This window comes from Schistocerca gregaria, chromosome 9, assembly GCF_023897955.1.
Source record: "Schistocerca gregaria isolate iqSchGreg1 chromosome 9, iqSchGreg1.2, whole genome shotgun sequence".
Classification (NCBI taxonomy): domain Eukaryota; kingdom Metazoa; phylum Arthropoda; class Insecta; order Orthoptera; family Acrididae; genus Schistocerca; species Schistocerca gregaria.
The window spans coordinates 255,564,630-255,578,695 of NC_064928.1; the positions used below are offsets into that span (position 1 = coordinate 255,564,630).

Consider the following 14,066-nt stretch of genomic DNA (forward strand, 5'->3'; position numbering starts at 1 on the left):
AACAAATTAATTTCAGTTAACTTGTAGGAGTACATAATTACTGATGACGAAAGAGAATTCAGAATGAAACTATGACACGTCAGCGTCCAGTTAAACACCCTACGACCGACCGTTACCCGCCTGCGTCACAATAGCGATTGCTCAGGCTTCCTTCCTCGAGGATCAAACTAAGAACCATTTTCCGAACAATCTTAGAACGTTGATTATCCCTTGTTCAAGTTACGTTCATTCTTCGTGGCCTTCGGTAGGGTTCCTGGTGGCCAGCTGCAGTAGTTGTAGCACCACTGGCTCCCGCTACTACCCACTCGCTCTGCTGATGGAGCATCTCTGACTGCGACCTGGTTTTCGTCAGCTTTTTCTCTCGGTCTCTGCATACTATAACATGTCAAAGGACTACACATTTTACAATGTTTAAACATCCATTTTCTTGAAACTTCCTGGCAGATCAAAACTGTGTGTCCGACCGAGACTCGAACTCGGGACCTTTGCCTTTCGCGGGCAAGTGCTCTACCAACTGAGCTACCGAAGCACGACTCACGACCGGTACTCACAGCTTTACTTCTGCCAGTACCTCGTCTCCTACCTTCCAAACTTTACAGAAGCTCTCCTGCGAACCTTGCAGAACTAAGCCATGTCTCCGCAATATCCTTGATTTCAGGAGTGCTAGTTCTGCAAGGTTCGCAGGAGAGCTTCTGTAAAATTTGGAAGGTAAGAGACGAGGTACTGCCAGAAGTAAAGCTGTGAGTACTGGTCGTGAGTCGTGCTTGGATAGCTCAGTTGGTAGAGCACTTGCCCGCGAAAGGCAAAGGTCCCAAGTTCGAGTCTCGGTCGGGCACACAGTTTTGATCTGGCAGGAAGTTTCATATCAGCGCACACTCCACTGCAGAGTGAAAATCTCATTCTGGATCCATTTTCTTGTCTAGACTAGGTTGAGTCCGCTCTATTGCGTAATGCGAAACGAAAAAATCGTAACAAAAATTTCTGGCGCATTACAAATCCGTAACTCAGTTAGATGTCCACTTCTATTTTCTTTTTTTCCCCTTTCTGCGTCGAACCTCAGCTCACAAGGAAATCCACGACAGCGGAAAAGTGCTCCAATCGGACCACAAAAAAAGGCGAATATGCTTCTCTTTATTAGAAGACTCTGAGAAGTGGGGCAACAGTTAATATGTTCTTCAGCACCTTTAAAAATTTTCACAAAAACATTGGCATCCGTACATATTCGTGATCTTTTTTAACATGCAACCCTCTCCCCAGGCTGCTCTAACTGTAACTCTATCACACTCACTACTCCATCGCTCAAGTCTGTCACGCCCGTTCATTCGCTATTGCTCATTCTCACTCACTCATCAGACCCAACTCACCGTTGTTATCTCTTTGTGTATATCCATCTGTCTCCTGCCTCACAGCCAGGGTCGCCTTCTTTCTGTACTGGTACTATTGTCACTGCCTACCTCTTGTTCGCTCATGCTTCTAATATCTCATTCCTTCTTTCTCATTGCTGCTGTCTCTTTTCACTCTATCTCTCTCTTGCCTGCCCCGTTAGCCGAGCGCTCTAACGTACGGCTTTCCGGAGTGGGAAGGAGCGCCTGGTCCCCGGCACGAATCCGCCTGGCGGGCTTGTGTCGAGGTCCAGTGAGCTGGCCAGTCTGTGGTTGGTTTAGGCAGTTTTCCGTCTGCCTCGGCGAATGCGGGCTGGTTCCGCCTCAGCTACACTATGTCAGCGACTGCTGCGCAAACAAGTTCTCCACGTACGTGTACACCACCATTAGTCTACCACGCACACATAGGGGTTACACTCGTCTGGGGGGTCCACTGGGGGGCCGAACCGCACAATAACCCTGGGTTCGGTGTGGGGCGGCGGAGGGGTGAAGTGGACTGCGGTAGTCGTCATGGGGTTGTGGACCACTGCGGCTGCGGCGGGGACGGCGTCTTTCCGTTGTTTCTAGGTCCCCTGTTAACGTACAATACAATACAATCTCTCTCAGTCTAGTTGTGACTTTCGTAGACTCTGTCTCACATTACCAATAGCTCTCACCCACTTTCTCCTTCTCTTTATTAATGTACCGCTGGTACTGTCTCCTTCACTCTTTTCCTAGTCCTCATCTCTCACTGTCTGCTACGTTCTAGTGCCACTGTGTCCCTGTCCGCCCCTGGTAGCTGAGTGGTCAGTGCGACGGAATGTCAAACCTGACGCCCCGGGTTCGATTCGCGGCTGGGTAGGAGATTTTCTCCGCTCAGGGACTCGGCGGTATGTTGTCCTTGTCATCATCATTTCATCTCCATCGACGAGCAAGCAGCCGAAGTGGCGTCAAATCGAAAGACTTGCACCAGGCGAACGGTCTACCCGACGGGAGGCCCTCGCCACACGGCATTTACGTTTTTACTGTGTCCCTCTCTTTCTCTCCACTGCCATTGTCTCCTCCGCTTTTCCATTGTTTACTAGTTCTACATCTCTTTCGCACTATCAATCTCTCCTCCCCTCCAAGCACAAAAATGCGAGTATTTTCGCTTACCAATATTTTTGTGAAAAGTTTTAAAAGTGCCGAAGAAGGTAGAATTACGCATCTGGTAGACGCCTTTTAGTCAGAGTCTTTTAATAAAGAGGATCACACCTTTTTTATGCTCCAATAGGAGCATTTTTCCACTGATTCCCTTTCTTTTCGATTCACTGCAGGTCATGAAACTCGTATTAAAAGAATTTGATGTGTCAGTAAAATTTTGACAATTTACTTACGTGAAACTGAAGAAAAGCAAAACTAATTTTACTCGTCCGACTGGATTTTACGTATAGAAAAATTTTGCGTGTGTTTCAGTACACCAACATGGACTTCCTAGAGCCTTCCGGTGGTAACGGAGACGCTTTACATCATATTTCTCAGTGCTACGTCAATTTATAAACTACGTTTTGGCCTCCACAGCACTAACATGCGTAATTCATGTTCAGTAACAGGGTAACATTGAACTTCTGCCTCTCGGAAACGGATGAAAATATCTAGAACATTTCAAGGTTGTTCGAGACCGCAATCTCAGCAATATATCTTAAAAATTCAGCCGTATTGGAATCCTCGTAAAGGTTATGGTCGGCTGGTGACATGGAAAAAAAACAGTTTTTGGGGTTTTCCGAGGAACCGCCCGTGAACTAACGATGTCTCCATGAGATGCGTGGTTGGTTGGTTTGAGGAGAGGACCAGACAGCGAGATCATCGGTCCCATCGCATTAGAGAGAGATGAGGAAGGAAGTCGGCCGTGCCCTTTAAAATGAACCATCCTGGCATTTGGCTGAAGCGATTAGCGGTGTCACGGAAAACCTAAATCAGGATGGCCGGACGTGGGTTTGAACAGTCGTCCTCCCGAATGAGAGTCCAGTGTGTCAACCAATGCGCCATCTCTCTCGGTTTAAGACGCATGAAGCCCAGCGAAAGACCACATCAAATGTAAGAAGATCGAACCGATTTGCTACATTTGTCTAATCAGGAGGAAGTGTGCAATGTTCTTACGTTGACCCTGCAGCGTAAGATTCTGACAGAACATTCTTCTGTTGGGTAAACAAATGGTCCCTGACCCATGAGTTATCAAAAGCACTTGACCTTTTCTTTTTATCGCCAATAGAAGCAGAGGTATGAGCACCGGCAAATCTCGTTTTTACGTGCACCGTTTTGGAACATATTAGTTACGCATGCTGTCGCGTGCATATCGATTTGTACATTATACACTGATGAGGCAAAACATTAAGATCACCTGATAAGTAGCTCGCTTGTCCATCTTTGGAATGAAATACATCACTGATCCTGCGTATCAGGTATCCGAGAGTTTGTTGGTAGGTTTCTGGATGTATGTGGCGTTAGATGTCTACGCACAATTTTTGTAATTGGCGTAAATAACGGGCCGGTTATTTGCACATGCGGTGATAGCCTCTGATAGCAACCTAGACGTGTTCCATACGATTTACATCGGGTAGACCATCGCCGAGACATCAACGAGAGTTCACTACGAAGTTCATCAGATTGCTGTAGCACAATTATGTCTCCGAGACGCGGGCAATCACACAGCCGGTTGCCTGGAATAAAAATATTTTGTGCGATCTTGGTCTCTGTGTGGTTTTTTAACAATTAAAACAGATCGCCCTTCAGCATTCTCATAACAAGAAAATCACTTGGTAGACTATATAAGGTAGTTTGGGGGGGGGGGGGGGGGAGGGAGGGGCTTGAACCGTGTCCGGATAGCCCAGTGGGAAGGCGGCCGCTCGCGATTAGCGGGAAATCCGGGTTCGAGTCCCGGTCGGGCACAAATTTTCACTGTCGCCATTCCAATATACAGCTGATGGTTGTCCATATTCGCCACTGTGAAAATATTTCATAACGGCTGTATTCGCCTCAGTGCCTGTTTCTTCAGACATGCGTGCACGTGCGAAGGAACTATGCATCGCACTTCTGAACAACACTGGCACTGTACTATCGTATTCTTTCTACCGTTCTACTAACAGAGTGTGGAAAAAATGGACACTCAAATATTTTTCTAGGAACTTCGATTTCTCTTATTCTATTACGATGATCATTTCTCTGTATGTATGAGGGTTAGTCAAATGAAAACCTTAAATATTTAAAAAAAATTATTTATTGTGTAGAAGTGGTACAAAGCTGTATCACTTTTCAACATAATCTCCCCCACGCTCAATGCAAGTCTTCCAGCGCTTACAAAGTGCATAAATTCCTTTAGAAAAAAATTCTTTTGGTAATCCGCGCAACCACTCGCGCATCGCGTGGCGTACCTCTTCATCAGAACGGACTTCTTTCCTCCCATTGCGTCTTTGAGTGGTCCAAACATATGGAAATCACTTGGGGCAAGGTCTGGTGAGTGTGGTGGATGAGGAAGACACTGAAAATGCAGGTCTGTGATTGTTGCAACTGTTGTACAGGCAGTGTGGGGCCTTGCATTGTCACGTTGCAAAATGACACCTGCTGACAGCAATGCACGTCGCTTTGATTTGATTTCAGGCCGCAGATGATTTTTTAGGAGATCTGTGTACGATGCACTGGTGACAGTGGTCCCTCTAGGCATGTAATGCTCCAAAATGACGCCTTTTTCGTCCCAAAAGAGAGTCAGCATAGCCTTCCCTGCTGATGGTTCTGTTCGAAGCTTCTTTGGTTTTGGTGATGAGGAATGCAGCCATTCCTTGCTCGCTCTCTTCGTTTCCGATTGGTGGAATTGAGCCCAGGTTTCGTCCCCAGTAACGATTCTTGGAAGAAAGCCGTCACCTTCTCGTTCAAAGCGCTGAAGAAGTTCTTCACAAGCATCATCATGCCGTTCTCTCACTTCAGAAGTCAGCTGCCGTGGCACCCATCTTGCAGACATTTCGTGAAACTGGAGCACATTATGCACAATGTGGTGTACTGACTCATGACTATTCTGTAAACATGCTGCAATGTCATTCAATGTCACTCTGCGGTTTTCCTTCACTATGGCTTCAACTGATGCAATGTTCTGTGGAGCCACAGCTCGTTGTGCCTGACCTGGACGAGGAGCATCTTCCACTGAAGTCACACCATTTGCGAACTTCCTACTCCATTCGTAGACTTGCTGCTGTGACAAACATGTATCACCGCACTGAACCTTCATTCGTCGACGAATTTCAATAGGTTTCACACCTTCACTGCGCAAAAACCGAATAACAGAACGCTGTTCTTCCCTGGTGCAAGTCACAAGTGGGGCGGCCATGTTTATACTGATACTGCGACGGTATGTGTGCATCTGCACTATGCTGCCGCCTACAGGCCATTCTGCACGCTGTTTGTAGCACGCTTACCAACGCACAGGATAACGGCGCGAAATTTCGATTTGTTATTACAAATTTAATATTTTCATTTGACTCGGCCTCGTAGCTCGTAGGTGGTTGAAATATTGCGAAAATACCTCGTCGCAACGAAAAACGCCCTGGTTTTAATGTTACCCCTCTCAACTCGCTTATCATGTCTGTGACAGTATCACCTATTTCGCGATAATACAAAACGAGCTGCCCTTCTTTGAACTTTTTCGATGTATTCTGTCAATCCATTGAGGTAAAGCGTACGATGCAGCACACCATCTCTCTACCACAGGACGAACTAGCGCAACATACGCAGTTTCTTTAGTGGACCTGTCGCATCTGCCAAGTGTTCTGCCTATAAAATGCACTCTTTGGCTCGCATCCCCCACAACATTAACTGTGTAGTCGTTCCAATCTAACACAACTGTTATTACTAGGTATTTAGTCAAATGGACAGCTTTTACATTTCTGTGAATTAACTTGTAACGGAAATTTTATGGAAATTATTATTAATATTTTTTGCACTCCTGTGGATGAGCTCAGACTTTTCCTTATTAAGAGACAATTGCCACTTTCCGCGTCTTTCAGATATCGTTTCTAAGTCATTTTGTAATTGGTTTTCAGCTTCCGATAATCTTACTAGACGGTAAGCGACGGCATCCCCTGCAAACAATTTGAGGTAGTTGCTGGGATTATCTCCTTAGTTTTTTATGTAGGCAGGGGAAGAGGGCGCTCCTTCGCAAGTTAAACAACCAGCGAAGCGGCTGCTGCACAGGCATTTCGTAAACCCTACAATTATCAACCCTGGTTTCCGTACAGCCTGATCGCCCTGATCATCTGATCTTAACCCGTGTGAATTCTTGGTGGCTCCCATCACGAACGCAGCTCAATAGAAGGCACAAACTGCGGAACGCATTTTTGAACGTGACCCCCAAGATACTCCAATCTGTTGTGGGACGTGCTGTTTCTGGATTTCAACGTGTGGCAGAAAACGGTGGACAGTAAATTGATCATGCCTTGCGCCAATCTCACGACAATTAGAAACCGATGTCATTTTGCTTTTTACGCGCGTTTTGGCTCCAGACTAATCAAATACCAATGTCGTTACGTTCGTTGTGTGTTTCTCGGCCCCAGCACAGTTAAAACCCGGTTTTTCCCATCCGGTGTGGCCCGACCTTGCCGGGCACATCGGCTTACCTGACTAACAGAGCCAGAAGTGTCGACTGCTGAATCTGTGCACATCGAACAGTGCGGTTTGGTGCAATGTGCCACTCAAACCATAGCCATCGTATTGCGATTCATTTGTAATCTGTAGCCAACCCATTTACTTTAACCCTTTCGAGTGCGCAGCTTTTGTAGGAACTCGGCGAAGAAACTTTTTCTCCATCCTGTTACAATTGTGAGCACCTGACTATATTTATTTTTTGATAACTTTATTTTGTGCTTTAGAACCAAAAACTTAGGTGAAGTATTAAAACTATGGTGCTAAATGGATTTCCTAATTCCCTTTTGTGGGCTGCTATGTGTTGCTATTAGATGTAAACAAAATAATGAACAGGGTTTTGTGTTTTTATTTTACATTTTCTTTTACTTTACTTGAAAAAAATTGTTACCAATATTAAAGTTTACTTACGACAATGTGAAAACAATTCTGGAAAATTAATCACGCAATAAAGATAAGAGCTGATATAGGTGACATAAATGTATATTGCAGAAGCGAAACAAGTGTTCTGACAACATTAGCGACCCCACAACAAATAGAAAGTGAATTTTGTAGCAGTTCTCATACACCTGGTGCAGTGTACTGCCACAAGATGTCGGGCATAGGCAGAGATGGTAAGACGTATTCTCAAAAGCTCTGGGATACCCCTAAGGTGGTGGTAAGTATGCTTCCCAGGGACCACAAATGATAGATTAATTTTGTGGTAAGTGTACTTCCCAAGCCTCATCCAGAAATTACTTCCCAATAACCATTTAGACACCGTTGTTTGGTGCGATACATACCTCCCACAGTGCTCAAGGCTGTATTTCACAACAAGCAGAAACTGCACCTGGTGCAGTGTATCCTGGCGTACGCCTTCCTGAGGACACCGGTCGGCATTAGCAAACATTGTATAGGAGGCGCTGAACTACACGTACCTATGATAAGAGAGCAAGATCAATAGGAGGCACATATCAGACTACCTAACAGACCAAACGAAAATTTCTGTTCCGACACTGACAATGTTGAGTGTTTATGGAAAAAGTTCAAGGCAATCCTAAAATGCATTTTAGACACATACGTGCCGAGTAAAACTGTGAGGGACGGAAAAAAATCCACCGTGGTTCAACAACAAAGTTAGGAAACTACTGTGAAAGCAAAGAGAGCTTCACTGCAAATTTAAACGCAGTCAAAACCTCTCAGACAAACAGAAGCTAAACGATGTCAAAGTTACGTAAGGAGGGCTATGCGGGAAGCGTTCACTGAATTCGAAAGTAAAATTCTATGTACCGACTTGACAGAAAATCCTAGGAAGTTCTGGTCTTACGTTAAATCAGTAAGTGGCTCGAAACAGCATATCCAGACACTCCGGGATGATGATGGCATTGAAACAGAGGATGACACGCGTAAACCTGAAACACTAAACTTCTTTTTCCAAAGCTGTTTCACAGAGGAAGACCGCACTGCAGTTCCTTCTCTAAATCCTCGCACAAACGAAAAGGTGGCTAACATCGAAATAAGTGTCCAAGGAATAGAAAAGCAACTGGAATCACTCAACAGAGGAAAGTCCACTGGATCTGAAGGGATACCAATTCGATTCTACACAGAGTACACGAAAGAACTTGCCCCCCTTCTAACAGCCGTGTACTGCAAGTCTCTAGAGGAACGGAAGGTTCCAAATGATTGGAAAAGAGCACAGGTAGTCCCAGTCTTCAAGAAGGGTCGTCGAGCAGATGCGCAAAACTATAGACCTATATCTCTGACGTCGATCTGTTGTAGAATTTTAGAACATGTTTTTTGCTCGCGTATCATGTCGTTTTTGGAATCCCAGAATCTACTCTGTAGGAATCAACATGGATTCGGGAAACAGCGATCGCGTGAGACCCAACTCTCTTTATTTGTTCACGAGACCCAGAAAATATTAGATACAGCCTCCCAGGTAGATGCTATTTTCCTTGACTTCCGGAAGGCGTTCGATACAGTTCCGCACTGTCGCCTGATAAACAAAGTAAGAGCCTACGGAATATCAGACCAGCTGTGTGGCTGGATTGAAGAGTTTTTAGCAAATAGAACACAGCATGTTGTTCTCAATGAAGAGACGTCTACAGACGTTAAAGTAACCTCTGGCGTGCCACAGGGGAGTGTTATGGGACCATTGCTTTTTACAATGTATGTAAATGACCTAGTAGATAGTGTGGGAAGTTGCATGCGACTTTTCGCGGATGATGCTGTAGTATACAGAGAAGTTACAGCATTAGAAAATTGCAGTGAATGCAGGAAGACCTGCAGCGGATAGGCACTTGGTGCAGGGAGTGGCAACTGACCGATAACAAAGACAAATGTAATGTATTGCGAATACATAGAAAGAAGGATCCTTTATTGTATGATTATATGATAGCGGAACAAACACTGGTAGCAGTTACTTCTGTAAAATGTCTCGTAGTGTGTGTACAGGACGATTTGAAGTGGAATGGTCATATAAAATTAATTGTTGGTAAGGCGGGTACCAGGTTTAGATTGATTGGGAGAGTCCTTAGAAAATGTAGTCCGTCAACAAAGGAGGTGGCTTACAAAACACTCGTTCGACCTATATCTTGAGTATTCCTCATCAGTGTGGGATCCGTACCAGGTCGGGTTGACAGAAGAGATAGAGAAGATCCAAAGAAGAGCCGCACGTTTCGTCACAGGGTTATTTGGTAAGCATGATAGCGTTTCGGAGATGTTTAGCAAACTCAAGTGGCAGACTCTGCAAGAGAGGCGCTCTGCATCGCGGTGTAGCTTGCTGTCCAGGTTTCGAGAGTGTGCGTTTCTGGATGAGGTATCGAATATATTGCTTCCCCCTACTTATACCTCCCGAGGTCACCACGAATGTAAAATTAGAGAGATTCGAGCGTGCACGGAGGCTTCCCGGCGGTCGTTCTGCCCGCGAACCATACGCGACTGGAACAGGAAAGGGAGGTAATGACAGTGGCACGTAAAGGTGCCCTCCGCCATACACCGTTGGGTGGCTTGCGGAGTATAAATGTAGTAGATAAGAGAAGACACGCCCCCAGCCTACGACCCCTAGGCAGCGTGCATATACCGCCGACCGAGCCGCCTCCGAAGTTCAACCTCAGTATCTCAGCACGACGCATCGGCACTCAGTTCGCAGCACGTATCACTGTGCTCTAGCCTTCCGCAGTGACAGTCGTCGCCTCGCACCTTAGCCAGCTATGAGGGACGTTAGTCACTGTATGTAGCTGTGATATGGACACGGACAAGAGACCAGAATTAGTACATGTTAGTTGACTGCTGTTAACCACAGAACTTCAGATTGGAAAGCATTGAAGTTAAGTACTCAGTTGGTTCCTTTTTCTTCTTCTCTTTATTGAATTTCAATTCCTTATCCAGTGCAGGCTGGCAGCAGGACGGGATCTGCTCTTCAGCTGAGAGACATTGAGTACATAACAGGGAGAAACTTAAAACAACACAAAGGAGAAAATATGGCAGAACATCGGAACCTGGATATAAAAAGTGAGTACACTGTGGAAGAGAGTATACGAAAGGTGGTGACTGTAAAAATGGAGATAAAAATCTAAAAAAGTATATTACACAAAAGTCACACACTGTAATGATTAAAAGAACACAAGGCGAAGTATGGCTGGAGGACAAACACATGATTAAAACCACAGCACTTGATGTCACTGTAGATTGGCACTGAACACAATACTGACGTAGCACACTGATGATAGAAACAAACTGGGAGGATCTGCCAGGGGTAGGGATACAAGGGAGAAGCTAAGGAAGGGGGGAAGGGGTGGTGCTAGAGGAGGATAGCAGACAGGGTGGAGGCGCGCCAAAGGGGGCTAGGGAGAGAGGGACAGGAGAGGGAAACAGCCGAGAAGGTAGTACAGAGGGCAGGGGAGGAGGAGAAACCACTCTAGGGGAGGGAGGGGAGGGGAAGGGGGCGCTCTGGGCAGGGGGGGGGGAGACAAGGCCAGGCTACAGTATGTAGGAACGGTAGACCTTATGGCAAAGTTCATCACCTAGGAGGAGGACGTACTGGAATTTGGCCTGTTGAAGAATATGGAGGGTGTGGAGGTGGAGAGAGGGGGGAGGATACAGCGATAGAGGTATGGTAACAGGTGGGAGGTGGACAGGAAAGAGGATGCAAGGGGGTGGGGTGATCATGACGGCAGACAGTGTAAAGATACAGATACATTGGAAGAAAAGGAGGAGGTGGGGAAGGCAAGGTGGAGCGTGTGGTGTCAAGGATTTCAGTGGCCTTATAAAAGTGGGGAGTGGAGATCCAGGCAATGCTGCCATAATAGAGGATAGGGCGGACGAGGGATTTGTAGGTGTGGAAGATGATGGAAGGATGCAATCCCCATGCCCAACTGGACCAGAGTTTCGGGGGGCAGTGGCAGTTGTCGGCTTGGTCCTGGATGGTCAGGAAACGAGGGGTCTATGTGAGGTGTCAGTCGAAGACGAGGCCAAGGTATCTCAGGTGTGGTTGAGCTGAATGGGATGTCCATAAATGATTAAATAGAAATCATTGAGACGAAAGGAGCGGTGAAGCGGCCTACAATCATTGCCTGGGTCTTCGAGGGGTTGATACGGAGGAATGGCTGGTTGCAACAAGTGGTGAACTGGTCGAGGTGGGTTAGGGGCGTGCATTGGGACCATTGAAAGGTAGGATACAACGCCAGAAAGGCTGTGTCATCAGCATATTGGAGGAAGTGTGCAGGTTGGTGTGGCTTGGGCATATCAGAGGAGATAGAGATGAGGAGAGAGGACGGAGCCTTGGAGGACACCAGCGGTGGGATAAAAGATCCGGGAGTTGGTATCGTGAAGGGTGACATAGGAAGGGCGACGTGAGAGGAAGGAAGAGACCAGGCAGACAAAGGCAGGGCGTAAGTTTGGAGTTTAAAGAAAGGAGTGGGATGTCATACCCGGTCGTAAGCATTCTGGAGGCTGAGGGAAACAAAAATGGTGGAGCAATGGGAGTTAAGTAGGAGGGAGAGAAGATGAACGAGGGTAAGGTTTTGGTCTTCGGTTGAGAAGGAGGGTCGGAACCCGCACTGGGTAAGTGGGAGGAGGTGGTGTTGATTAATGCAGTGATAGATATGATGGGAGAGAGTGGATTCGAAGACCTTACTGAAGACAGAGGTGTGGCAGATGGAATGATAGGCAGAGGCCGCAGAAGGGGGTTTGTTGGGTTAGAGGAACAGGAGGATGCAGGAAGTCTTCCACGGGTCGGGATACAAGCATGTGGAGAGGACTGTGTTGTATAAAGTGGCAGGACAGTCAGGAAGGGGAGGGGCCATTCTTTGACCGAGGACTGTAGTGCGTTGTGACCAGAGGGCAAGTCGAATGTCTTGTGCTGTGATTTGAGTGTTGATGTCGCAGTGGGGGGAGACTGGGAGCGAGTGGAGTGACTGAGGTATTGGCGTGTTCCATGATCATGGGGAAAAGGAAATAATCAATTGGTTCCTGTAATAAAGTGTATTTGTACCACGTGTGCATGTTGTGTTTTAGTGGGAGGAAACCGACCCACCTATCACACCACCTCATCCAACCAGGAACCACAAAACCTTACAAGTGTTCAAAGCCACAACAGGGCGGACTGGCACTAGAACCCAAGGGCGGACAGAAGTGGTTACACATGTTCCCCTAAAAGTTGTAAAGACGTACATTTGGTGCAACTGTATCTCCCATGGCCCCCAAAAGGGTTAAGATGAGTACAGAGTCATCCATTGGAAATAATTGTTAATTTATTTTGTTCCATGATGTTTTCACCTGAGTCGATAATATGCTGTTCAGATTTGACGTCATTCTGAGCAGAGGTTCTGTTTCTACACCATTTTGAAATTGGAACTTTAATTAGTCCCATAGATGTACAGGGCGACAATTATTGAACTATATGAAATAAAATAGTCATAATCTCTGAACAGTTTGTGTTAGGACGTTCAAACTGCACAAATGGCTGCGAGGCATGATAGGAATTACCGTGGTTTTGTTTAGTGATGAAGCACACTTTCATTTAGATGCATTTGTCACTAAGCAAAATTGGCGCATTTTTGGGACTGAGAAACCACATTTCGCGATGAAGAAGTCTCTTCGCCCTCAATGGGTGACTATGTGGTGCGCAGTGTCCAGTCATGGAATTATCGGTGCGATATTCCTCGATGGCACGTTGACTACTGTTGTGTACATAGTTCCGCATACTCAGCGCGTACACAACTTTCCCACTAGAGCGCGTCCTGCTAAGCATAACAGCGCAGGCGCAGGGCTCGTCCATATCTGCACTACGAGATGGCGCTGCCTTAGAGACGGACCAAATTCTGCTTCCGCCGATCCACGTATTAATATGTAATGCAGCCAATGATATTGCTGCTAACGTAGAACCTTTTCTCCTTGCGGATCACACTCGCGCATTGATACCTGAATGCGTGAGGTATTATAACAAGTGTACAGACCTCCAATTAGTCAGTCTGTATTAGTCTGCATTTGTCTGCACCAGTCTGTACCAGTCTGCATTCGTCTGTACCAGTCTATAGTCAAGTTTCAGTCTGCGCCTAATAAGATTCCATATTCCTGTACATAGCCATCAAGATAAATGTATAGACACTTTGTCAAGTATCAGAGATATGTGAGAATAAGATTAACGTACCAAGACCAAAGGAACTTCAGATTGTCAATTGTAAACATCCAGAATCAAGTTATGTAAGGTTTATGCTTTTTATTATTTTTATAAATGTGTGTGAAAATTAATCAAGTTCTGTTTAAAGTTGGTCACCGTCAATCTGCTACTCTAAGCGTGCAAGTGGTATTTCTATCGTCTGACCTAACGGCAGAAGATAAACACGCCAGGATAAGACCACGATACATATTGCTGACACTCGCCTACTTCGTTAGAGCGACAAGTCTAATAATCTGATGGTGTGTGTACCGAAGGTCTTACAGTACGCACACCACAACCACCGAACGGCACGTGAAGGTTTTGAAAGATGATTTCATACCCATTATAGGTGTCCCTGATTTCGGCAAGATGAGGTTCATGCAAAATGGAGCTCGACC

The 14,066-nt window shown here is 46.0% G+C and overlaps 1 non-coding gene across 1 annotated transcript; it reads right to left on the reverse strand.

Annotated features, from left to right (window-relative positions):
• Nucleotides 1-454: 454 nt before the first annotated feature.
• On the reverse strand, nucleotides 455-529 carry Trnas-cga (transfer RNA serine (anticodon CGA)). Its single transcript has one exon. It is a non-coding gene; the product is annotated as a tRNA-Ser (tRNA).
• Between the last annotated feature and the right edge of the window lie 13,537 nt (nucleotides 530-14,066).